Source organism: Molossus molossus, unplaced genomic scaffold (genome assembly GCF_014108415.1).
Source record: "Molossus molossus isolate mMolMol1 unplaced genomic scaffold, mMolMol1.p scaffold_m16_p_12, whole genome shotgun sequence".
Taxonomy (NCBI): domain Eukaryota; kingdom Metazoa; phylum Chordata; class Mammalia; order Chiroptera; family Molossidae; genus Molossus; species Molossus molossus.
In genome coordinates this window covers 25608969-25633649 of record NW_023425347.1, presented here as the reverse complement: position 1 = coordinate 25633649, position 24681 = coordinate 25608969, and the positions used below count along the sequence as shown (strand labels likewise).

At 42.0% G+C, this 24681-nt stretch overlaps 1 protein-coding gene across 12 annotated transcripts in view; it reads left to right on the top strand.

The window, feature by feature from the left end:
* Positions 1-24681, top strand: part of JARID2 (jumonji and AT-rich interaction domain containing 2) — a 266545-nt gene that overhangs the window by 167776 nt on the left and 74088 nt on the right. Inside the window, exon 1 of one of the 12 annotated variants that reach the window (XM_036257249.1) lies at positions 5812-5905. The exons of the other annotated variants lie outside the window; for them this stretch is intronic. The gene's annotated coding sequence lies outside the window, so the exon portion shown is untranslated. Of the gene's footprint in view, positions 1-5811; positions 5906-24681 lie in introns of those variants that run through there. 12 annotated transcript variants of the gene reach the window in all.

The window sequence follows — 24681 nt, the reverse complement described above, 5'->3', positions numbered from 1 at the left end:
TTAAAAGAGAAAACTGTGAATTGCGTTGTCCTAATGCAATAAAAAAGACAATTTCAAACTAAGGAAACTATGATCTATAAATAGAAGACATCTCACTCCACGGAAGAGCAAGAAGTTCTAGAACCTCTGTCTCTAAAAGAACTGCCTCTTAGTAATATAACACACTGTGCTAATAAGTCTTAGCATAATTTTCAAGAAACGCCTGGAAGGTTTTATTGTTCTTGTTTTATAGCCGAGTCAGCAAATGTTTAATATACCTTACCAACAACACATTTCTTATAAGTACCAAAGTTAGGATTTGAACCCAAGTCTTCATACCTATAATGCGAGACTTTTCCATTATACCACATCACCTTCCACTGGGGGTATCAGATGTAGGTCTTATTCTTTCATGTACCTCCTAGGCAGACAGATTCCAGAAGGGCGCTCCTTTGAGGCCAGCAGTACCTGACTTGGTGAGTGGAATGTGGCAGATCACAACCCCACTCACCCCCTCAGCTGAGCACCTGTGTGTGGTGCTCAGATCATATAATTCTACAAATATTCTCTTTTCTTCCAGGGTTTGTATTCCTTCTTTAATGAAATAGACAAAATTATTTTCTTCATTCTAAACCAAGCAGTAGATAGAAAGGGGGAAAATGTTACTTAACTTATCTTGATCAAAGCACATTTTGCTTGTGAAAACATCTCTGGATTCCTCCAGAATTAGAGGTTAGAGGTCATGCTTTTCATGAACAAGGGCACTGGGGAAAGATATTTATCCTCAATATGAGAACACTTAGCATCTGGTTGACTATTCTATTTCAGGTGGCTGTTCCAAATAGATCTGTGATTACTTTGTGATTTCAGTGGGTTGTTTCTAGTCCCTCTGGGACAATACCCTTTTATTTCACTTTTTGTTTAGCTGACAAGTTAGTGGGTTTTGAAGGGTGAAAGGATTGATTTACCTCATGGTGCCTGCTTACAGATCTACGTCACCTTTCCGGCTGTTCAAGTTTGGGAGAGGAGTCTGTATCCCTCAGCTCTGTATACCTTAACCTTGATAAATGGTGACCAAGGTGAAACAGGGAACAGATGACTCAAGTTGGATAGCAGAGAGCTATGAGAGCATTTCTGATTGTGCCAGAGGTTCTCACTGGCTGAAGCACATGTGCTTTCTGTTTACTGCTGGAAGGCACATGCCACTCACCCACTCATTTTTAGGTTTTTTCCCTGCAGCCAAATCTGTCAGACTTCTGTTCAGACCTCTCTGGTAATTCTCAGGAGTCCTTCCCCCACCCCTCCCTTCTCCTTCCCTCCCTTTCTTTCCGCTCCCCTCCCCTCCCCTCCCCAAGGTACTGATTGTCTTTATGAAGAGAACCTTCCGCCCCCCATGGTGAAATAGAGCCTGTCCATGACTATCTGTAGAGCCAAGGAAACAGCTGTAATGAACACAATGTCTGACTGCTTTTGTACATGAACATTTTTTGTTTTTTTTCTGGTATGTGCCCCTAGCGGGAACTGAACCCGGAACTCTCTGGTCCGCAGGCCAACACTCCAACCGCTGAGCCAAACCGGCCAGGGTGCACATGAAATTATTTATGGGAGGTTTATAGCATATCCCATTGCCCCTTCCTGTCTTGGAATTTTAATTCTTGGCAGATTATTACTTATGTGGCATGATTTGGGGCTTACAAAACAATCTTTGCATTGTTTTGGTTTACAGGAAGTGATCCTTCTTTCTAGTTAGTGAAGCATCTTGTTAAGTCCATCTATGTCTTCTTTCTACTTGACTATGTACAAGAATAGTGTTGAACGGTACCTGGCAGCTCCCTTTATGTAAGACTATTATTTATTTATTTATTTATTTATTTATTTATTTATTTATTTACTTACTTACTTACTTACTTATTTATTTATTTATTTATTTATTTATTTATTTATTTATTTATTTATTTATTTTTGTGGTGCGTGCCCCTAGCAGGAACCGAACCCAGGACTCTCTGGTCCACAGGCCGATGCTCAACCACTGAGTCAAACTGGCCAGGGCTGTAAGCCTAATTATGCAACCCAGCCACCTATCAGAGGAAAGAGAGCTGAGGTCTGGGTGGTTTGGGGTGGGGGTGGGGGTGGTGGAATGCAATTGTTAGAAGAGTGAAGTCCAGAAGGTTAAAGCTGGCGGTGGAGTTTGACATTGTAGAAGGAAGAATATGAAAGTGGATGGCAGAGAGGTTCCTAGGTGATTGAACAAACTTAAGCTGGAACATACATGGGTAGACTTGTTTGGCTTAATGGTAGGATGGGCTGCAGGTCTCTTTTGGAATGTTGTCTTTCCAACCTCTACCCTGAGCCTCTAGCTGAAGCAAAGGCATGTTGTTAGCTATGCAGACTGGGAATTTAGGGCCGAGAGGTGCCTCTGTGTGGTTGACTGTACCCTGGGCTAAAAGTGCCTGCATTTTACCCTCAATTGGATATCAGTGATGAAGGAGCTGGGGGAAGGCTGTCGTTTCTCATCTCTACTCTTTGACTCTCTGGACTTTCATCTTCCTTATAGACATGTTGGAGATAGGGTGAGGCCCATAGTGTCAGGGCTCCTGGCAGTGTGCTTGCTGTCCCTTTCCATGTTCCTTGTCCTCGGGTGGAGTCTCCTTATGTGTTTTTCTCAGGCACTTCCTCTCCTTGGAGAGCCTTTCTGTTGCTTCACTCTCCTTTTCTAGGAATCAGTCTTCCCTCCTTCCAGGTAGCATGACCAAGGCATGTTGCCTAGCCTTCTGAGCCCACGTTCCTGACTTTGCCTCTTGCCTGGCACTGTGCAGTAGATATATCCCCAGAAAGAGGGCCAGGCCTGGGGCCTCAGAGCCACCTGACCTGCCAGGAATAGACAGGTCACTCCAAGTACAGGGGGCTCCCACACAGTCCATGAGACAATCTTCTTGAGACAGGTGGACAGCCTTTCAAGGCCCTGGTATACATGAGGTTCACTACACTCTTGGAGTGACTCCGAGTCCCTGGGTGGCACACAGGCTCTGTAGACTGTTTTGGAGCCACACCTGGCAGCCTCCTTCCTGATCTCAAAGCAGATAACACCAACATGGGAGACATCCCTGAGTGATCCTCAGAATTAGATGGTTTTAGGTGGAACGTGTTTTTCTGGCACAATCTTATAATGAGGTCTCTGATTAGAAATTGTGGGGAAGGAGAAAAATTTTAAAGGTGTAATCATATAGACTGAGTTTGAATCTGTTTTTTCTCTTAACTCTCTATGTGAGAGTCAGCCCCCCAAAAGAACCTTTGTCAAGTGGCTGTGATAAACACTTACATACTTACATGGTGGTATGCCAGCCACTGTTCTAAATTCTTCACATATATTAGCCCATTAAATTGTCACAGCAAACCCTTGGGCTTAGGTCTTTTATTATCCACCCCCATTTTATAGATGAGAAAAGTAAAGCACAGATGACTGCAGTTTGCCCAAGAGCTAAAGCTCGGTAAATGGTCTCTGTTCACCTTGAGTAGATTAGTGAAGAACCACTGTGGAGTACTGATGATGAAGAGAGATGGAAGTGATATATTTTTAGATATTTTTTGAGAGTCCTGAGAATTCTGAGGGCTGGTCAAAGTGATCCCATTTATGTAACTCTCAGAGTAAGGAGTGGGACCCTCAAGGAAGGTGTGTCCAGGGGTGCTAATTTATTCATCAAACTTCCAGTTGTTTGCTAGATACTGCTGGGATGGATCTAGAATATTATTTTTTAAGTCTGATTTTGTGGTACAGGAAATCTCCATTCCAGGGAGAAGAAACAGGAGCAAATAATGTCAGATGCAGTGTGGAGAGTGCCATAGAAGATGTGACATGACCTCTGTGGGATGCAGAGGTCGAATAACTAGGGAGTGTCTAGGAAAGTTAGGGCATCTACAGTAAGGTGACATGTGACTTGGTTTTTCCTTCTGTGGGAGGTAAATGAGAGTGAAGGAAGAGGAGACTCTTTTTACTCTTATTGTACTCTAGGTTCCATGGTGGATTTCCTCATGACTTCTGGACAGCGGATAGCGTGATGGGAGCCAGCTGCTGGCTCCTCAGCCAAAATAACTATGAGGGACAGGCCCAGTGCCTGGGGCTCTATCAACCTGGTAGCTGGATGCTGGGGAGATGCATTGATAAGATGATGAGCATCTTGGGGGCTGGGCCTCTTGCCCATGGGAGGAGACCACCACAGCGGGAGACCTGCAGAGCTAGGTTAAGCCTCTTGGTTATATGTGGGTGGTGCTGAGCCTTGAGCCCTGAAGTGGTTCTTTGTGCAGGCCGCTTCTGGAGGACCTGGTGTGTTTCAGAGCATTATCTGCCTAACCTCACCAGAGGGCTGAGAGGGAGCAGGGTTTACTTTTAATAACTCTTCTTTACCAGTATGGTGAGCTCAAGAGATAAGGGTTAGTTGATATTTGTTGATGGAAAATTAACAGGTCCCAGTACAGTTTTCTGTCTTGTAGAAGCCTCAGAATTGACACAGTCTTCTTGTAGTTGATGGTAAGTGAGAGCAGGCTGCACCACACGTGCTGTCACCATCTCTTTCTGGTGACAGGGTCTACAGGGACTGTGTCGTGGGCTGGGGCCTGTGCAGGCTTTCATTTGGACCAGCTTAGCTCTGCAGACTTGGAATTACCAACAACCCAAGTGGGTTTTAGAATTAAAGGAAATAACCTCTCAGCACTAGATAGGAGCCTGGTATGCTTTCTTTCTTTTGTTGTTGTTGTTGTTTATTGTTAATCCTCACCTAAGGATGTTTTTCCATTAACTTTTTTTTTTTTTTTAAGATAGAGGGAGGGAGGGAGGGGGCGGGCGGGGAAGAGAGAAAGAGAGACATTGATTAGTTGCCTCCTGCACTACCCTGACCAGGCTGAGGATGAACCTGCAACCAAGGTATGTGGCCTTGACAGGAATCAAACCTGATACCCTTCAGTCTAAGGGCTGATGCTTTAAATGCTGAGCCAGACCGGCCAGGGCAAGCCTGATATGCTTTAGCAGTGGTCCCCAGATCAGCCTAAGCCCAGATGTGCTTAGAGGCACTGAATATTTGTTGACTACATGGTGAAAGACAGCATTAGCTGATTTCTATTATAAAAAGGAACAGGAGAGCCCCTGTCTTCACTTTTGAAAAACAAGGCCAAATCTTCATTTCTTTCTTTTTTTTATATCAAAGGAAGAGTTGGCTTTAAACATAAGAGGTTCTTGGCTAATTAAGAGGAATTCGGGAGGACTGTGCTATTTGAAAGCTATCACTGTTGTTTTCTGGTTTTGATCAGAAGGCTTTTAGTATAAATTTACACTGGCTCCATCCTGTCTTGAGTTTTAAAATTATCATGGAAGTTAAGTGTGTGTTAAAGCATCACATATCTGGCCTGGGTAATTTGGGCTAGGGTCGCACCTTTGATGTATGTGGAGTAATACTGTGTAGACATCTAAAGCAAGGCGAGATGTATCTTTTCTGGCCACTATTTTTGGCTGTGTGTAGTTTATCTTGAAATTTACTGTTAATGTTAACTTCCTGGAATTGTGTATGAAACTTTTTCATTAGTGAAACTGGGCTCCTTTAAAAATAACTCCCCGCCCCCCCTTTATTGATTTGAGAGAGAGGAAATGAGAGGGAGAGAGAGAGAGACAGAAACATCGATGAGAGAGAACATTGATTGGCCGCCTCCTGCATGCCCCCCACTGGGGAGTGGGCTCCCAACCTGGGCCTGGGTCTTGACCGGGAAACTGGTAACCTCTTGGTGCATGGGTCGACGCTCAACCACTGAGTCACACCGGCCAGACCAAACTGAGCTCCTTTTAACAAGATGTTTTTTCTGCTAGATTTGGGATTCTGTCTGGAAAAGTCTGTGTGGATGCTCACTTCTTCTGCATAAACACACACCATGGTCCTAAGAGGTCAGTGCCCATGGTTTTGAGTGTGAAGGAAGGAACAGGAAACATGGGGTTTACCCAGAGCATGTGTGTTCTATGCAGGGAAAAAGATTGGCAAACCACCTTTGATTTCATTGGTCATTAGTTGTCGCTGAGGACGAATTTTTAGACACTTGTAGGAATGGGCATCTGCCCCATAATTTGCTTTAAGGTAAGCTCACAGATCTGCCATGTTTATTTGCATAAGGAAAATGAGTAGAACTTCCTTGGAGGTAGTTTCATTACTGCTGTGGCCATTTCCTCTTTCTGTTACCTAGAGATCTGATTGCAGGGGATATCACTTCATCTCCCATGCAAATTATGGTCTAGCATGCTTTGTGGTTGCCACGGAAACTGAGTACCAACCAGTTTCTTCCCTTCCTCCTATGTCACAGCTCTTCCTAGTCTTTAAATATGAACGTCTTTGTCACGTGCTTTTGCCTTTCTTGCCTTTTACACTCACAAAGGACAGATGTAAACAACTCATGTTTTCAGTGGTACCTGACCTTCCTGGAAACACAGTCCTGGTTCTCCAGACATGCTGGATTTGTGAGGGTTTGGAGTCACATCACTTGCTTGTGAAGGTGGTGACAGCCATTTGTGTGTGTGGGTTGTTCAGTATGGCTTCTTATGCAGAACATTCCTTGATGCCAGTACCTCACTAGCCTGCTTAGTAGCTCAGTTGAATGCAGTGCACATTGTTGCGATTAAGATGGGAGTAGAGTGTTCTTACTACCACAGCCCATAGCTTCTTTCTGTTCCCTTCCTCTCTCCTCCCCTTTTATTTTTATGCTTGGGATGGGGTGGGGGTCAGCTAGAAAAGATCTAAAGGAGAGGCTAAGGAGGGAAGGCAGTGACCTAAATGACTTGCTAGGGGAGAGATTTTGGTTCATGTCTGTTATTAAAAATTTAAAGAGGAGATTGTAATAATAAGTGGGTTTTTTGTTTGTTTCCTTGGAATAAGGTAAATATCAAGCAAGAATGTTTTATTTTGCTTTCGGCTCAATTGCTTTCACTTGCAAAGACATCCTTTTAAGAAGTGTAATCTTCATAAAATGCCATGGCAGTTTTGTCCCATAGCTGAAAGCCCATCTACAGAGTAGGTGTAGAGTCATCATCAGTGTGTGACTTTTTCTTGAGTGTGTTTGGGTGAGGTGGGAATTGGGCAATCGTCACTGAGTAGACTATGCTGATTTGACAGTCAAGCCTTTAAAAAATTTGTCCCTAAATGCCCTCAGAGATGGCAAGTCCTTATTTATCTTTATGCCTGCAATGGCCGGAGGAGTATCTGGTATATGTTACATGTTTGCATGTTTGTAGTTTTTTTTTCCTCTATTGATTTTAAGAGGAAGGGAGAAGGGAGAGAGATGGAGATAGAAACATCAGTGTGAGAGAGAACACCGATGGGCCTCCTCCCGCATGCCCCACACTGAGGATCTGGCCCACAACCCAGGCATGTACTCTGAATGAGAATTGAACCAGTGACCTCTTGGTACATGGGTTGATGCTCAACCACTGAGCCACACTGTACAGGCTGTTTCTGGGAATGTAAACAAATTCTAAGAGCAACCAAATAAAGTTTAAGGAAAGGAAGTCTTCCTTGAGGAGTCACTATATTTGGGAGGCACATATCTTATTTAGAACTGTCCAGATCTTTCATACTTTCTATCATATTGGAATGTAGGGATGTATGTACATGTGTACTTCTCTGTGTGTGTGTGTGTGTGTTTGAAGTATTACCCGTACTTATTGTTTTTTTTTTTAAAAAGGATCAGAAAAGAACTGAACAAATTGCTTTATGGTAGTAATATGCCTACCCACCCCCAACTTGTTTCCATTCTCCTCCTCCTCTCTGTTCATCTGTCTGGTATTCCATAAATACCCTGGGTCTAAAATTCAATACTCATCTGTATAGAAACTAAAATACAACTTGTAAACTTATTCCTTGAGACATCTCATGACACAATTAGGTTATAAGGAAGTGCCTGTTTTTAATTTCACAGAAGATTCTGGAGTCTTCAAACCAGAGTATAAGGTCCCTGAATTTCCATCATCCATCATTAATTAGTGATGCCAAGAGTAGGGGAAAAAAATGCCTTCTTGCCTAAAGGCTCTATCATTTTTCCTGAGTGCCAACTTAATGTTGTCTCTGGTTTTCTGGCCTCTTTAAAAGTTTTTAAAATTTTACCTGAGCTTCTAACTCCATGATAATAACTCTTATTCTTTCATAGTGATGGTGATAAACATATCTGGCATTTTCACCCCATTATCACATACTCTCAGATTTTGTTTTTTTCCAGAGGTAGAAGAAGACCTAGCTTTTGCTTATTTGTGTTATTGGAGTTTAGTTTTGGAAGAAAATTTCTGTACAGTTTAAATAGCACATATGACCATTTAATAGAAAGCTTCAGTTATGTAGAGTTAACATTAACGTTAATTCATGTTGTCTACCATAGGCAAGATGTAGAAAGAATGAAAACATTTAAAAGGAAAATGAGCCCTGGCCGGGTAGCTAAGTTGATTAGAGCATTGTCCTGAGAGGCCAAGGTTGCAGATTCAATTCCTGGTTGGTGCACATAAAAGAAGCAACCACTGAATGCATAAATAAGTGGAACAACACATCGATGACATATAATAGTATACTGTGTCAGATGTTTTACTGAGTGAAGTAATTTGTTCTCTGATAATTAAAAAAATACTCTTAAGTAAGCATTGGCTTTGATGTGTATGACACAGATCTATGCATTGATTATTGGGAATCTTGTGGGAAGACCATTTTTTGTCATTGTCTACTTATCTGGGTGGGGTGGACTATAGGCATTCTTTCCAGGCCAAAAGCCACTTTAATTCCTACAAACTCTTGGGTAGTATATGGTCTGTGGATGATGATTAAGTAACCATGAGCATGATTCAGGCCAACCTTGGGGTGTACTATGTGATAAACTTGTATAATCACTAACTTTTTAATTTTTTTTGAGAGAGAATGGGAGAGAGAAACTCCATGTGAGAGAAACATCGATTGGTTGGTCCTGTATGCACCATGACTGGGCATTGAACCCATAACCTAAGTATGTGCCCTGACTGGGAATCTAACCCACAACCTTTTGGTGTACGGGATGATGCTCCAACCAACTGAGCCACTTGGCCAGGGCTCACTAACTTACTTTTTAAAAAGAAATTCTTTCAACTTGGAACTGTGCTGGATGATATTTTAGCAGTTTTAAAATATATGTTGTTTTCAGAGTCATTTTTTTTCCCCTCTAGAACATAGTTACAAATTTGTGCAGCCTGTTATTTTGCCCCCAAGAAATATGTTTGCATTCATTGTGACAGCCTGCAGACTATTGGTACACTGCTGGGCTATAATCTGCTTGTTGTTCTGGCAAATGCCTTTGTGTGATGTGGACTGGCACTTGGCCTTTCTGGAGCTTGCACTTATTTCCCTTTGTTAGAGATTTGAGCCGCCTTGGCCATAATTTCTCTTCTGATTCTCATTACTTATGCCTCCTACAGCTCAGCCTCATTGAACTAGGCTGGGATAAATAGAGCCCTTATAGAGCATCTGAATGTGAGATCATCCTATCCCATAGATGAGAAATTTAAGGCTTAGAGAGGAATGGGGTGCTGTGGATCCTTATGATAAGAATGTCTAGTCATGTTTGAAATGATTTAGGAATCAAAATGTACATTGACCTTTTCCATACAGCTGAAACCCGTATGTCTCCTAAAAGATGCCCTCCTGCTGTGTGAATTTGGGCTGTTTGAAGGGGGAGGAGGGCATGGCAAGTGCAGCTTTTCCGTTCTGCTGGAGATCTATTTATTTTGAAGGTCATGAAGAGTAATGACAATGTGCATACTCCTTGAAGGCTTGCAATTGTAACTTTTTGTGTTGCCCTTCTCATCACCACCAGACCTCTACTGCCACTACCTTTGGTGTAAGTAAGTGATTTTTCCCCACGTTACTCAGATTTCTTAGTTCAGGCCTCAAATGGGCAGGACAAACTTTTATACCGATTTGAAAATAAAATATTGGCCTTCTGTGGTCCTTAGCCACAAAGGCTTATCTTTACTACTCTCCCACATGTGCCCGTGTATACATTTTTAAGTTCATACTTTAAAAAATGAAGTTAGTAGACATAAAGTTTTTAAGACCGTCAATATAACTTACTCTTTCAAGGAGCAATTTAAGAAGTGAAATTTGCCCTGGCCAGTGTGGCTCAGTTGGTTAGGCATTGCCCCATGCACTGAAAGGCTGCCTGTTCGATTTCCAGTCAGGGCACATGCCCAGGGTGTGGGCTCTACCCTCCGTAGGGGGCGTGCAGGAGGCAGCCAATAGATGATGTGAGTTTTGCTCTCACATTGATTTTTTTTTTTCTCTCCTCTCTTTCCCACTCTCTTCCTCTCTTTCCTAAAAAAAAAAAAACAAAACAGAAAAAAATTTACAGTTGTCAGATTGATAGTGACACCATGGATTTTCCAAAGCAGTTATTTCTCCAGTGTTAACCCTTATTCTGAGAACATTAAAATTCCCTTATACCATTAACCACTAAAGGTATGCCACTGGGAATGTACACACTTTTCTTATTAAATGAAACCAACAGGGAGCCTGCTCCCGGGGCATACTTGGCTGGGTAAGCAGGCTAAGCCTGCTGTGCGGTGCCTGTATGTTTTGGTTAAGCAAACTAGGAACTACAATTCATAGGGCACCAGTTTAACACCCTTTTATGGTGCTACTTTTAGAAGTAGGGTTTATCAAAAAGTGGGAGTACAAATATAGAATTATTAATTTAATTATTGAATCTGTTCTTGTTAATTTACAATATAAAGTGGAATCTTTGCCTCATCCCGTTTTCATGTCCATCCACTCCAGGGACAAAATGTCCCTATAATGCAGGCTTTGGAATAAGGTAGATAGTTGCTTTGTCCCCCCTTTTTTTTGCATTGTATTTCTGCTCTTAGAAGTTACTTACAGTCTCTGAGCCTCCATTTCTTTGATAAATGGCAAATGTAATACTTTATATAAACCTGGCTTTAACCCAGTAGTCACCTGCCTGAGCACACTTTAGAGTCTCCTAGAGGGCTAATTTTTGTTTTTTTAATGTTTTTATTGACTTTGGAGACAGTGAGAAGCATCCATAAGAGAGAAATATCCATTGGCTGCCTCCTGCATGCCCCTTATTGGGGATTGAGACTGCAACCTGAGCATGTGCCCTGACTGGAAATTGAACTGGCGACCTCTTGATACATGGGATGCCACTCAACCAACTGACTCACACTGGCCAGGGCTGGAGAACTTGTTAAAACAGGTTGCTGGACCACATCTCCAGAGTTTTTGATTCAGTAGGTCTGAGGTGAAGCTGAGAATTTGCATTTCTAATAAGTTCCCAAGTGACTCTGATGTGCTGTTTGGAGGATCACACCTTGATAACCACTGCTATATATGATTTAAAGCGCCTAGCGTATTAGTGTTGTTCAGTAAATAATAAATATCCATTCTCTACACAGTCACTGTGTCAGTGGACAGTGGCCGTCCCTGTGGTGAAGAATTCTCGAGGCCAGTTAGCCTTTATCTGATGGATGTAGCTTTACTCCTCAAGTGCTTGATCTCACAGGAATATTTTCTTATTTCTGCTTAATAGTTTATGTGACTCAGGTAAGAATTTAAATGAGCTCAGTAGATTTTTTTTGTTTTCTTTGGTGTGATCATTTTGTTGTTTTCTGGTTCGTGTTCTCTTTTACTCGTACAGACCTTTGCTCAGACTTAGTGTGGTACAAATTCCTCTATTTCTGCCCTCCTTTTCCCTTCATAAATGTTTGAGTTTAGACCTTAGCAGATACTCTCATGCCTCTTGAAACCTTTTTCTTTGTGGGCCCCCAATGTTTCCTTCCTTGGCTTGCTCATCTGCCTTGTGCAGAAGCATAAGTGTAATAATGTCTTCCCTTCCCTTGTGGTTTATTTAAAATTATTTATAGACCAGTCACTGGCTGTATGCCACCTCTACCCCATCCCCCAACTTTTCTTTTCTGTTAGAATTTTAGTTGCTTCGGTACAGTATGCCCTACCTAAGGGCATGCCATGTAAGTGGAAGTATTTTCCTGCTGCAAACAACTAATCTCAGCTTACCTTTGCAAGGGAGTGTCATAGGCTGGCTTTAATTCATATCTGTAAGATTATTCCTACCTCCCTGTTGGTAACAGCAGTAGGTGATGGTTCCTTTGGCTAGGAAGATGCACTCAAACTCCACACTTGATATGTCATTCCCCCCCCCCCCCACACACACACACACACTGTTCTTCCTGCACAAAACAATACTGTATCCCTGCAAGGTACTTCAAGTTATTCATATCCATCACATCTCTGTTTTTATGATTTTTCCAGGCCTTAAGAGTTTTCCCCACAGCCCTTTCCAGGGTGTGTGTGTGTGTGTGTGTGTGTGTGTGTCAGAGGTGGGATGGGGTTGATAATATTTACATATGTATGTGCCAGTGTACCTCTCATTCTTTCCCCGATTTCACAGGTTCCAACTTGCATAAGATTGCATTTAATTTATACCCAGCAGGGGAATCTACTCATAAAGTACATACACCTCTATAAGTCTTATCTCTACCTTTCACTATGTGCCTAATAGTTTCTGTGTCTTATAAAGCATGCTGTTTGAGGCCAGAGAAGGAGAAGATGGCACTAAATAACTCTATAGCTGTCCCTTGGTGCACAAATTCATGCTTGTAGTCGTGTTCGCTATAAAGAACAATTCCATGTACTGATCAACATTTTCTCTGTGACCTATCTTTTAAAATATAATTTGTTGTATTTTTAGCCTATGGGGTTATTTAGGGGTGGTGGTATCTCCCAGAGGGTTTTGCACAGAGACGGTGATGGAGCCAGTTCCCTCTGGGTGCTGATGGGGAGAGAGATTTTCACTAAATTCTTGCAAGGGCAAACAGGGTCAGCTCTTATCTGTATTTGTTTTAAGCACAGTGAAGTGTGGCAGGGAATGCATTGGTTTACCATTGTCATGACAACAAAAGCTCCCCCCCCCCAACACACAGTATGAACCCATTCATTTGTCTAAGGATTTCAATATTCCATTGTGTAAATGCCATAGACTGTTAGAAAGTGTTTTGGTAGAATGTTATTGTACATTCTTTAATTGTATTCAATAGTAGGTTATCCTGCTCAAGTCACCAACGATCCTTCTTGAGCTACTAGTTCCTTATCTCTGGACTCTAGAGTCTAGAGGTAGAAGAAAAGATGGTTAACTCGAGTTGGCCTTCCACGTCTTTCTGGTTCTGCATCCCCAAATTCAATGAACTCTGTAGATGGAAAAAAAATGTTATGTTGTTGCTTATGTGTACTCTGTACTGAACATGTACAGACAATTTTCTTGTTATTATTCCCTAAACAATATAGCATAACAACTATTTACATAACATCTGTATTGTATTATAAATAATCAGGAGATGATTTAAAGTATACATACTCAAGAATGTGCATAGGGTGTATGCAAATATTACATCATTTTATATAAGGGATTTGAGCATCTTCATAGTATGGTGTCTTAGAGGTTTTGGAACCAATCTTCCCAGATACCTGAGGATGACTCTCTGTTCAACAGTGTTCTTAACTTTCTGAAAGAGCTTTCCTGTGGTGGGTCATTTCCTTGAAGTCTTGTGGTTTGTGTTAATTCATGACATTCTTACTTTATATTCTATAAATAGATTTGGGTTTGTTTTAATAGAAAAATGTTTTAAATTACCACCAAGTAAAATCTTTCATTATGGCTGGTATAGACTTCCTGGATGTTAGGTTACCTTTGCATGTTAGTCCTTGCACCCCAGTTTTATTGAGGTATAAATTGACATATAACATTGTGTAAAGTTTAAGGTATATATACCTTCAGAGACTTTTTGTAAGAGTTTATTTTATTTTTTTTATCCTCACCCGAGGACATTTTTCCATTTTTTGTACAGATAGAGTGGGAGGGAGAGAGAGGAAGGGAGAGAGAGTGAGAAACATTGACGTGAAGGGACACATCGAGTGGCTGCCACCCGCACGACCAACCAGGGCCGGGGACAAACTGCAACCGAGGTACATGCCCTTAGCGGGAACTGAACCCGGGTCTCTCCGGACCGCAGGCCGACGCTCTAACCGCTGCGCCAAACTGGCCAGGGCTGTAAGAGTTTATTTGAGGACAGTGGCTGGTAAGCAAGATCTTCGATTATCCAGATAATGGTAGATTGCAGCCTCTTTTCTGCATTTGGAATTAAGGAGGAAAAGTAAGGAAGATTCCATGAAATTGGGAGAGCAAGGTGGGGATTGGATTAAGGATAGTTAACAAGATTATGTGCTCTCTTGAGAGTGGTTACTTAGAAAAAGAGGCATTTCAAAGGTGTGCTTACCTAGATGTACACAAACAATGGACAGGGCTTGCTTAAATCTTTTTACCAAAGAAGTTCTGTGTCTTGGGTGTGACTGTCCACCAGGACACGCCCAGTTAGGGATTTATGATGAGATCACTCTGTAAGGGTACTTTCCATAGAACCCCTTTTTTGTTCACATGTACAGCCTCATGATTTGGTGTATGTTTATTGTGAAATGATCGCAGCAATAAGGCACATCCATCACCTCACATAGTTACCGGTTTTTTGTTTTGTTTTGTTTTGTTTTTTTATCTTCACCCGAGGACACCTTTTGATATTTTGTTCAGGTAGAGTGGGAGGGAGAGAGAGAGAGAGAAACATCGACATGAGAGGTACACATTGAGTGGTTGCCACCCACACGACCCCAACCGGGGCTGGGGACAAACTATAACCGAGGTATGTGCCCTTAGTGGGAACCGAACCCAAGTTTCTCGAGACTGCAGGCCGACGCTCTAACCGCTGAGCTAAACCGACCAGGGCTTGTTTTGTTTTTTGTGGTGGTGAATGACTTTTAAGATTCACTGTCTTTATTCACTTTCACATATACAACAATCATTATTAAATGTAGCCGCTGGGCTGTACCTTATATCGCCAGAACTTTTTTTTTTATAACTGGGCATTTGTACTTGACCACCTTTACACATACACGTAGAAGCAACCACCTATCTACTCTTATGTTCCTATTAGGTCAGTTTATTTATTTATTTTTAAAGATTCCTCATATAAGTGAGACCACACAGAATTTATTTTTCTCTGACCTATTTCACTAAACAATGTCCTCAAGGTCCATCCATGTTGTTGCAAATGCCAGGATGTTCTTCTTTTTTTATGGCTGAATAATATTCCATTGTTTGTTTATACCACATTTTCTTTTTATAATTTTTATTGCGTTTATTGGAGTGACATTGGTTAGCATATAGGTTTCAAGTGTACCTTGCATTATGTATTCTATGATACATAATCTATATATTGCATTGTGTGCCCACCACCCAAAGTAAAATAATCTTCTATCTCCTTATTTTTACCCCTTTACCCTTATCTACCACCCACCCTCCTTCCCTCTAGTAACAACCATGCTGTTGTCTGTGTCTATGAGTTTTTGTTTGTTTGTCTTTGTTCCATTTGTTGCTTTGTTTTTTATCATACATAGGAGTGAAATCATATGGTTCTTAACTTTTTCTAACTTATTTTCCTTAGCATGGTATTCTCAAGATCCATCCATGTTGTTGTAAATGGCAGTATTTCATCTTTTCTTATAGCATATTTTCTTTATCCCATCTGTCTCCTGATGGACTGCTGGTTGTTTCCATGTGTTGGCTATTATTGTAAATAATGCTGCAATAAACGTGGGTTGCAGGGATGTCTTCGAGATAAGTGATTTCATGTTCTTTGGATATATACCCAGAAATGGGATTGTTGGATTATAAAGTAATTCTACTTTTAATATTTTGAGGAACCTCCATACTGTTTTTGCACCAGTTTACATTCTCACAAGCAGTACACAAGGGTTCTTGTCTCTCCATATCCTTTCTAGCACTTATATTCTTCTTTCCACATAGTTTTTTCTTATTATGATATTTACATTCTATTTTGACATTCATTTCAAATGAGTTCATTTCATGGAGAACAGGATTCTAGTGGTCTGTGTTCCTCTGAGCTGGCATGTAATTTCTCACTTGTATGTGGTGCCTCTAGGTCTGGCTTTAGCTCCTAGTGGACCCATCCAACCTTTCCAGGCCCACTAGGAGCCTAGCTTCTTGCCACACCCTGTTCTCCAGCTGGTGGTTTTATTGTTTTATTGTTGAGCTGATCAGCATTGAAGCCCATGGGGTGTGAGGCTATCTTTGTAGTTGTTTGCTTTGAGAAGGGGAGGTCGGGTCAAGAAGGAATAAATTGTACCTTTTTTCCTGGAAAGTCTCTAGTGGTCAGTGACTGCTTCCCAACCCTTTTCTAGCCCAGAGGGAAGCTGTTTCGGGAGCTGGCAGGGAATGACAAACATGGGAGTTCCAACCCACTCTTTGGTGTAGCCTCAGTCATATTTTATTGTCTTGCTGTGACCGGTTCAGACTGCTCTTCCTGAAACCTAAGGTTTTGTCTTTGGACCTGTGATGTGTATTGTAACAAGTCAGATGCATCTCTTTAAGGCTCACCTGCCTGTCCTTCACTTGCCCGTTCGTTTCCTGCGGCCCCTTTTCTGCCCAGCTGGGTCACTCCATGGAATCTTTGCCTCAGGTGTTTCTTCTACTGCACCCTTGCTTGCGCTTACATTGGGATGTCTCCCCGCATAGTGACATAGTTACTGGGCTTGTCCACATCCTCTTCTTTGTCAAAGCAGAGCTGAATGAGAAGATGGATATTCTGAGTTCTCTGAGTCAGTTCCTGTTCAGTCATTGCCTCTCTCTTCTGTGCAGTGCATGTACTGACCTTTCACTGAGTAGGGTTTTTTTTATTCCCAACTCAAGTTTGTTGGTGTCTTGATAATCCTAGAACTGAGACATCATGGAGATCTAGAGCAGGGAGATCTCACTTACCTGGTGGCACCAACAGCCTCAGCAGTGCATCCTGTTCTACCTGCAGTACTAGTTTTATAATATATTTTGCTTTTAAAATCATATAGCCCAGCTGGTGTGGCTCAGTGGTTGAGCATTGACCCATGCACCAAGAGTAGCCGGTTTGATTCCCGGTCAGGGCACATGCCCAGGTTGTGAGCCTGATCCCCAGTCAGGAGGCGGCCATTCGGTGTTCTCTCTCATCGATGTTTCTATCTCTTTCTCCCCTCGTCTCTCTCTCAAATCAGTAAAGAAAAAAATAAAATAAAATCATATAACATAAAATAGAAAATAAACAGTAATTGGGGGTGGCTGTAAAGTTAGACTACTGTACTCTGCATCTCAGACGAAGTGTCCTTTGACACCTGTAATTGTGTAAAATAAGAGATGAAACAAAAAGAGCAGTTGAAGGAATAATCTGAGAATGTGAATTACTCTAAATTTCCTAATCCAGTAGTCCCTCAGGGTCAGTGTCTAGGGGCCTTTTCTGGGTGTGAGGTGATTATAGCTGCTCTCTGAGGGTATTTCAGATGGTGGTGGAGACAGGGGGCTTTAAGTGTGCAGCTGGAAGTATCCTCCTTCCAGGCTTATTTACATATTGCTGGAGATGGGGCCTTGGAAACCCTGCCTAGGACTAACTAACCTGTGGCTGGGGGTGTGGTGTTTGGCAAGGAGTCCACAGAGTTAAAGATGGATGTTTCTTTGATCAAAGACAGACACCATTAGGGCATGTGTAGGCTGGCGGAATTGAAGAGACTGGTTATACAGAGCATAGTTATGCACCCCCTGGCCCTCAGTACCTGCCACCCACATCTTTGTGAACATGATTTGGATTTGCCCATTGTGCTGGCATAGCATTGTGCTGAAGCCAGCTAGCTGTGAGGAAGCATGCACCCACTTAGCTTCTGTTTCTTGGAGTTAGTGGATTGCAGAGGAGAGAAGGGTGCAGTTTATTTCCACAATTCCTCGGCTTGTCATTGTTTCGGGTCATTTGGGAAAATGTGGCAATTTTTCCCTACTAGTAGTTCCACCCCCTTCATTGTGGTCCCTACTTTGTACCCTTTATTAAAATACCCCATGGGTTCTTTCTCTTCAGAGGTGGCTTGTATGTAGTGGTGGTGTGCAGCAGAGCTTGGAAAGGGCCGTGAAGATGGTTCCGTTGACAGAGTGCTTCAGCTGCTCCATTGAAGCAGCGTGTTCTGATGGGCTGGCCCGTGCAGTAGCAGAGAATGGGCCATGGGAAAACAATGTGCCTGTAAGAAGCATCACAAAAATTAATTGGAAGGAGACATTGAAGCTAGGTTTGAGGATGAAGGTTAAAAAATAAGATTTTGGCCCTGGCCAGCTTTGCTCAGTGGTTAGAGTGTTGGCCTGCGGTCCAGAGAGACCTGGGTTCGGTTCCCGCTAAGGGCACGTACCTCGGTTGCAGTTTGTCCCCAGCCCTGGTTGGGTCTTGCGGGTGGCAACCACTCAGTGTGTCCCTTTCACGTCAATGTCTCTCTCTCTCTCTCTCTTCCTCCCTCCCTCCCACTCTATCTGAACAAAAACAATAAAAAATGGAAAAAAATAATAATAAGATTTTGGTGGCTAGTCACTTTTTAAACTTCTAGCTTATATTTGTGATTGACAAGTGAAGGTTCATGTCTGCTACATGGATCTCTACCCTCCTTCTCCTCTAACACCCCATTAAGATCATGTAGACATTTTGGGTTCTCTTCCACTTCTTCTATTCTTTTCTCTACTTTCTGTCCCCCTACCCTCTCTTTTGGGAGTGAGTGGAGCTAGGCAATACTGACTGTTTTGTGACAGCACCTAGAACAGATCCAGGGCCTTCTTTGGAGGGTATAAGCTGCCTCCAAGGAGGCTGACCTTGTGGCTTTATCATTTCCTGTTTGTGAACAAAGAAAATAGGCTTCACAGCAGGGATTAATGAAGGGCTTAATTGAACAGGAAGTTTTCAGCCCTTCAGAGTTGCTGAAGGGATGCTTATAGCTTGGGTGTTTATTTTGGATCCCCATAAGCAGTTGGACTTTTCTCAGGTTGTTTTTCTGGAACTAAAAGGGGATCAGAAATGATCAGTGAGCTTCAGTGCTCAGAAGGAAAGGGGGTCACAGTCAGGTACAGCACTGGGCGAAGAGGTAGGCTTGGTTGGATTTCTGCCTACTTCCCTTCTAACCTCTGGGAGTTTCTGTCACATGCTTTGCTCAATTCCTGAAGAAGTCCATTGAGCTATTTTTGTAGCATCCCAGGAAATACAAATACGATAGCTCTGGAAAGGAGCAATAAGTCACTTGTTTTATTAATAGCAGGGTTTTGTTGGTGAAATGGCTATAAGACAAGTAAAGTATTTGACGACAAGGCCTCTTGTGATTTATACAGAACGACTTTCTTGTCTTGGAAAATTTTTCATTTCATATTGTAAGTTAGGTCTAGTCAGAAAATATTCTCGTCCCAGACCCATTTCAGGGTCATTTAAGACATGCAAGATTATGGTGGACATGTATGTTCTACAGATGTTCAGTGAGTCAACTCTGCTTGTCATTACTGCTGTCATCAGGTAGATGGCCAGTGGGCTCATGCTGCAGAGTTAGACTGGCCCTGCCTGGTGGCTGATGAAGAAGTGGGAGGGCTAGGTACTGCTTAGAGGTGTTTTAGGTTGGGGGATGGTTATTAAGAATGTAAATGAAGTAGACTGTCCTTTTTTTTTTTCTTATCCTCATCCGAGGACATTTTTCTATTTTTTTGTTCAGATAGAATGGGAGGGAGAGAGAAAGAGAGAGAGAAAAACATCGGCGTGAAAGGGACACATCGAGTGGCTGCCACCCGCACGACCAACCAGGGCCGGGGACAAACTGCAACCGAGGTACCTGCCCTTAGCAGGAACCAAACCCGGGTCTCTCTGGACCACATGCCGACGCTCTAACCGCTGAGCCAAACCGCCCAGGGCTGTCCTGAGTGAATTACAAGGTATGCCTTGACCCCCCACCTCCTGCTCCATTCCCCTGGTTGGCCCAGTTTAAGAGGTCACTTGGTTTGGTTTGATTAGGTGAATGCCCTTTGGAAAAATGTTTCTGCTTCCTGGCTTGACATGTAATTACGCCGTGCAACTCTGAATGGCAAGAAAAATTTAGTGTTGCTTGTTGAGAGATATTCTTTTTATTTATTTTTTATTATTTTTTTATTAATTAATTTTTGTTATAGATGTTCTCCCCCCCCCCCATTCCTCCCTCCCTGCCCTGTCCCCAGTTTTGTTGTCCATGTCCATTGTTCATGCATACATGCATATAAATTCTGTGGTTTATCTCTCCCCCACCACCCCCTCTTCTGGGGATTGTCAGTCTGTACCCCACTTCCACGTCTCTGGGACTACTCCATTCCTCAGACTGTTATGTTCATTATATTCCACAAATAAGTGAGATCATATGATACTTGTCTTTCTCTGTTTGACTTGTTTCACTTAGGATGATACTTTCCAGGTCCCTCCATGTAGTCTCAAAGGATAAGAGATCTTTCTTTCTTACAGCTGCATAGTACTCCATTATGTATATGTATCACTGCTTTTCGTCTACTGATGGACACTTGGACTGTTTCCAGATCTTAGCTATTGTAAATTGTGCTGCTATGAACATGGGGGTACATATATTCTTTCTGATTGGTGTTTCAGGCTTCTTAGGGTATATTCCTAGAAGTGGGATCATTGGGTCAAATGGAAGTTCAATTTTTAATTTTTTGAGGTAACACTATATTCTTTTCTGTTGAGGGATATTCTTAAAACCCTTAGGAAAAAAGAAAAGGAAAGGGATGATTTTCATGCCTTGATTCCCTTTTGCCTATTTTGAATTAATAGAGTTTTCTTGGTTTTTATTTAAATTTCCGTGACACTGGTGTGTCCCCCTAGATCTGTCATGGGAGCTGCCAGTGACAGGGAGTCTGAGATAGTGCCGCACGAGCTCCCGTGTTTCCGGAGGAAAATGTGCCATTGACTCCAGGATCACAAAGCACAAACAGTAGAAAGGAGGGTACTTGCTCTTATGTTCATTAGCTATTAGCAGATTCTTTAATTATGATCATGTTTCCTTATCCTATGTTCAGAAAGAGACAATGTGTGAATTGAGGTAAATGAATTCTTTTATTACAAAACAGGCTGCACTCACTGTTTTGGTTGGTGATAGCTTAAGTAGCACCCCATACTTTGAAAATTGCACTTGATTATGTTTCAGCCTACTGAATACATTTCTGTCAGAGCCCCAAGATGAAGGAAACATGTGCAAACTGTGGTACATTACTTTAGTTTTGCCTTTTCTTATCTTTTTTTTCTTTGGTTGTAAAAATCACTTGGGAAGGGGTGTATTTCAGAAAACCATATTGTAGATTTTTGCCTCAGGTATATTTTTTGTTGTATAAAATGATGGATTGTGAATTTCTGTGTATTTTTCATGCAAACAAGGAGCTTGAATTGTAATTGAGCTGATGGGATGAAAGGATATTGCTAATAGTATTTATATACTATGTTCCATAAACAGTGGCTAGTTTCTTAGTTGGCATCAGATTTCAGCACAGGTCCTAAAAATTGGTTAATGTTGGGGCTCGTCATAAATCCACGAGTGTCAGAAGTTTTTTTTCTCCTCAGTGATCCCAGAGCTGAAGTCTGAAGACTCTTGATTGCCATCTATTGGTGCTTGTTGGCTACTGCATGGGATTTCCAGTGGGTGGGGAAATTGTTTAGAATCTCTCTGTTTGTCACCCTTTAAATAAAGCAGATCTCTGTTAGCAGATATACTGTCTCAGAAGCAGAGGATATATATGAGAAGCCAAAGCCTACTCCAGATTATTGCAGGGCTAGTCATCCGTCAGGACTAGTATGCATTCTTAGCACTGCCTTTGTGCTTTGCTCTCTCAAGTGCTGATGGAGCTTAGAATCTGATCCAGCGTACAGCTCAATCGAGAATGTTTCTGGTGGGAAGTCTACAGGATCGACTTTTCAGTTACACCCTTAGGATTGCGCTGGGTTTTTGTTTTTTGATGAAGGGGAGCGGTATAGCATTGTAGGATGTAATTTCTTCATACATTTTCATTTTTCCTGGAAAGAAGGAAGTAAAACATGATTCTTGCCTCACAGAATCATTCACTCTCTTTATCCAACCATCATCTTTGCCAGGATTTGTGGAGATTTCTGGCAATTCACAATTGGTATTGAGTAACTTAATGGAGAAACTGCTGGGGTTTTGGTGGAAGTATTTTAAAAACAAAATTGGCAGTCCCACCTCAAGAGAGAGTGGAAGGCAGATTACCATTTTAACTGGTTTTTTGAGGCTTTTAAAGCTGAATGTGCTTTAGATAATTTGTTCACACCTTGTAACTGTAATAATGTATTAGGAATTTCTTTGGCCAGATCCTTAACTTCCACGTGCTGGTCTTCTGACTCTTGTTACCCTTCTTCACTCTCTTCTGCTGTAAGATACAGCTTTTGCTTAAAGATTGACCTGAAACTGACCGTTTTTGTGGGGAGGAGCATTTTTGGCTCTTAGGTCTTGGGTTTGCAGTTGGAGCCCTGATAATAAGAGGGTAATGCTGCCTGGGGATGGCAAAACAGGCAGCTTTCATAGGTGGTAAACTCTAACACATGTGGCATTTGTGACTGACAGAACAAAAGGGCTTTGTTGCAGCTTTAATTGTTGATTAATGATGCTCCCTCTCAAATCTGACATGGTGGCTTTCTAAAATACAGAAGAAGTCAATGTCAGATATTTCCTTGATCATGACAGAGTCAGGATTTCCAGGCAGCCTTGGTTCTTTGACATTGCAGGATGCCACATAAGATTTTGAAAAAGCTATAAGTGCATAATTTTTAATAAATTGAATCAAAAGCGCCCTGGCCGGTTTGGCTCAGCGGTTAGAGCATCGGCCTGCGGTCCGGAGAGACCCGGGTTCGGTTCCCGCTAAGGGCATGTACCTTGGTTGCAGTTTGTCCCCAGCCCTGGTTGGTTGTGCGGGTGGCGACCACTCAATGTGTCCCTTTCACATCGATGTTTCTCTCTCTCTCTGTTCCTCTCTCTCCCTCCCACTCTATCTGAACAAAGAATGGAAAAATGTCCTCGAGTGAGGATGATTAAAAAAAATAAATAAATTGAATCAAAAGCTATGCTGTATATTCGTTTTTTTTTTTTTTTATCCTCACCCGAGGACATTTTCCCATTTTTTTGTTCAGGTAGAGTGGGAGGGAGAGAGAGGAACAGAGAGAGAGAGAGAGAGAGAAACATCGATGTGAAAGGAACACATCGAGTGGCTGCCACCCGCATGACCGACCAGGGCCGGGGACAAACTCTAACCGAGGTACGCGCCTTTAGCGGGAACTGAACCCGGGTCTCTCAGGACCGCAGGTCGACGCTCTAACCGCTGAACCAAACCGGCCAGGGCTGCATATTTGTTTTTATACCATTTGTGTGGTATTGCCCCATCCGCCTGAGATTTATGTGCCCCAGTAATGTTTTGCTTGGGAAGACGCCACATATAGATATTTAGTGCTGTCATTGACTTTTGATATCTTCTTGCCCTTCCTATCCCCTGATTCTTTACTCTGAATGGAAGAAAAATAAAGGCTCACCATTCTCTTTGATGCCTGATTTTCAGTGCCAAAGTTCTGAGGTAGTAGTGTTTGTAAGCACTTGGAATATCTTCCTGAGGTGATGGTGACGTTTGGGTTTGCTATGCTTGCCTTCTCCTTGGGTAGAGCTGAATATATTTATCAGTAGTTGTGTTAGAGTTCCTAAGGATGAATTGGGGTTCTGAAGGATGTTAATGTGTCTCTAGATGAGTGAATTATTATTCCTAATTGGAACTATTGAATCTTAAAGAAGAATATAGAGAGTATTGTTACTATTTAATAGTTTAAGGGAATTATGGGGCAACTTTTGGAATTGTGATCTTTAAAAAATAATGTTATGAATATTAACACACACACACACACACACACACACACACCCATCTTCTAAAGTGACAGACAGTAAGTATAGTTATCTCACAATCTGAATGTTACAGATAGGTTGTTTTGCTTGGCAAGGTGTGGTTAGGAAGTTGGTGCTGGGAATCTGTAGCTTAGTGACACAGGCATTTTTGAGATCTAAGACTGATTTCCCACTGGACACAGGCAAAAGATCAATGTGTCTCATCTTGAATAATGAAATCATATATGCAAAGACATTATTACAGGAATTACTATATTTAGGTTTTACATATGAAGTCAGAGGAGGTTGATCATAGAGGGAGCCGTAGTTCTCTCCTTTTCATAGTTCCCCAACCTTTTTTAAAATATTAGGAAATAGATGCCCAACTTGCCTAGATCATAGGTTAGTTGCACTAAAGCCCAGATTTATGACACACTGGTTTGTTTTTTTTTTGTATCTCTCTGACCAAGCAAAACTTCATAGGATTCATCTTAAGGGGATTGAACCAAAAAAGTTCTTTCAGGTAAATCCATTTAATAGCAAACTTCTACTGTAAATGGCCTCATGTAATTTAATTAAGACAAGTGCTGCAAATATTTAACATCCTGTGGTTTTTAGCATAAACAAACTATTTCATCTGTTCACATATAAAGCAAGAAACGAGGCCTCACAACCAATATGAGGTCTGCAGAATACCATGAAGCAGGCATTCTGTGAAGCACAACTCTCCTGGAGCCAGCTGACCCCCTGGGCCGTGATCTTCATTGTTTGATATCCTCACAACCTGATAGATACATTATTTTTGCTATAGAGCAGGGTGGAGCATGAACATAGCAGCATATATAGT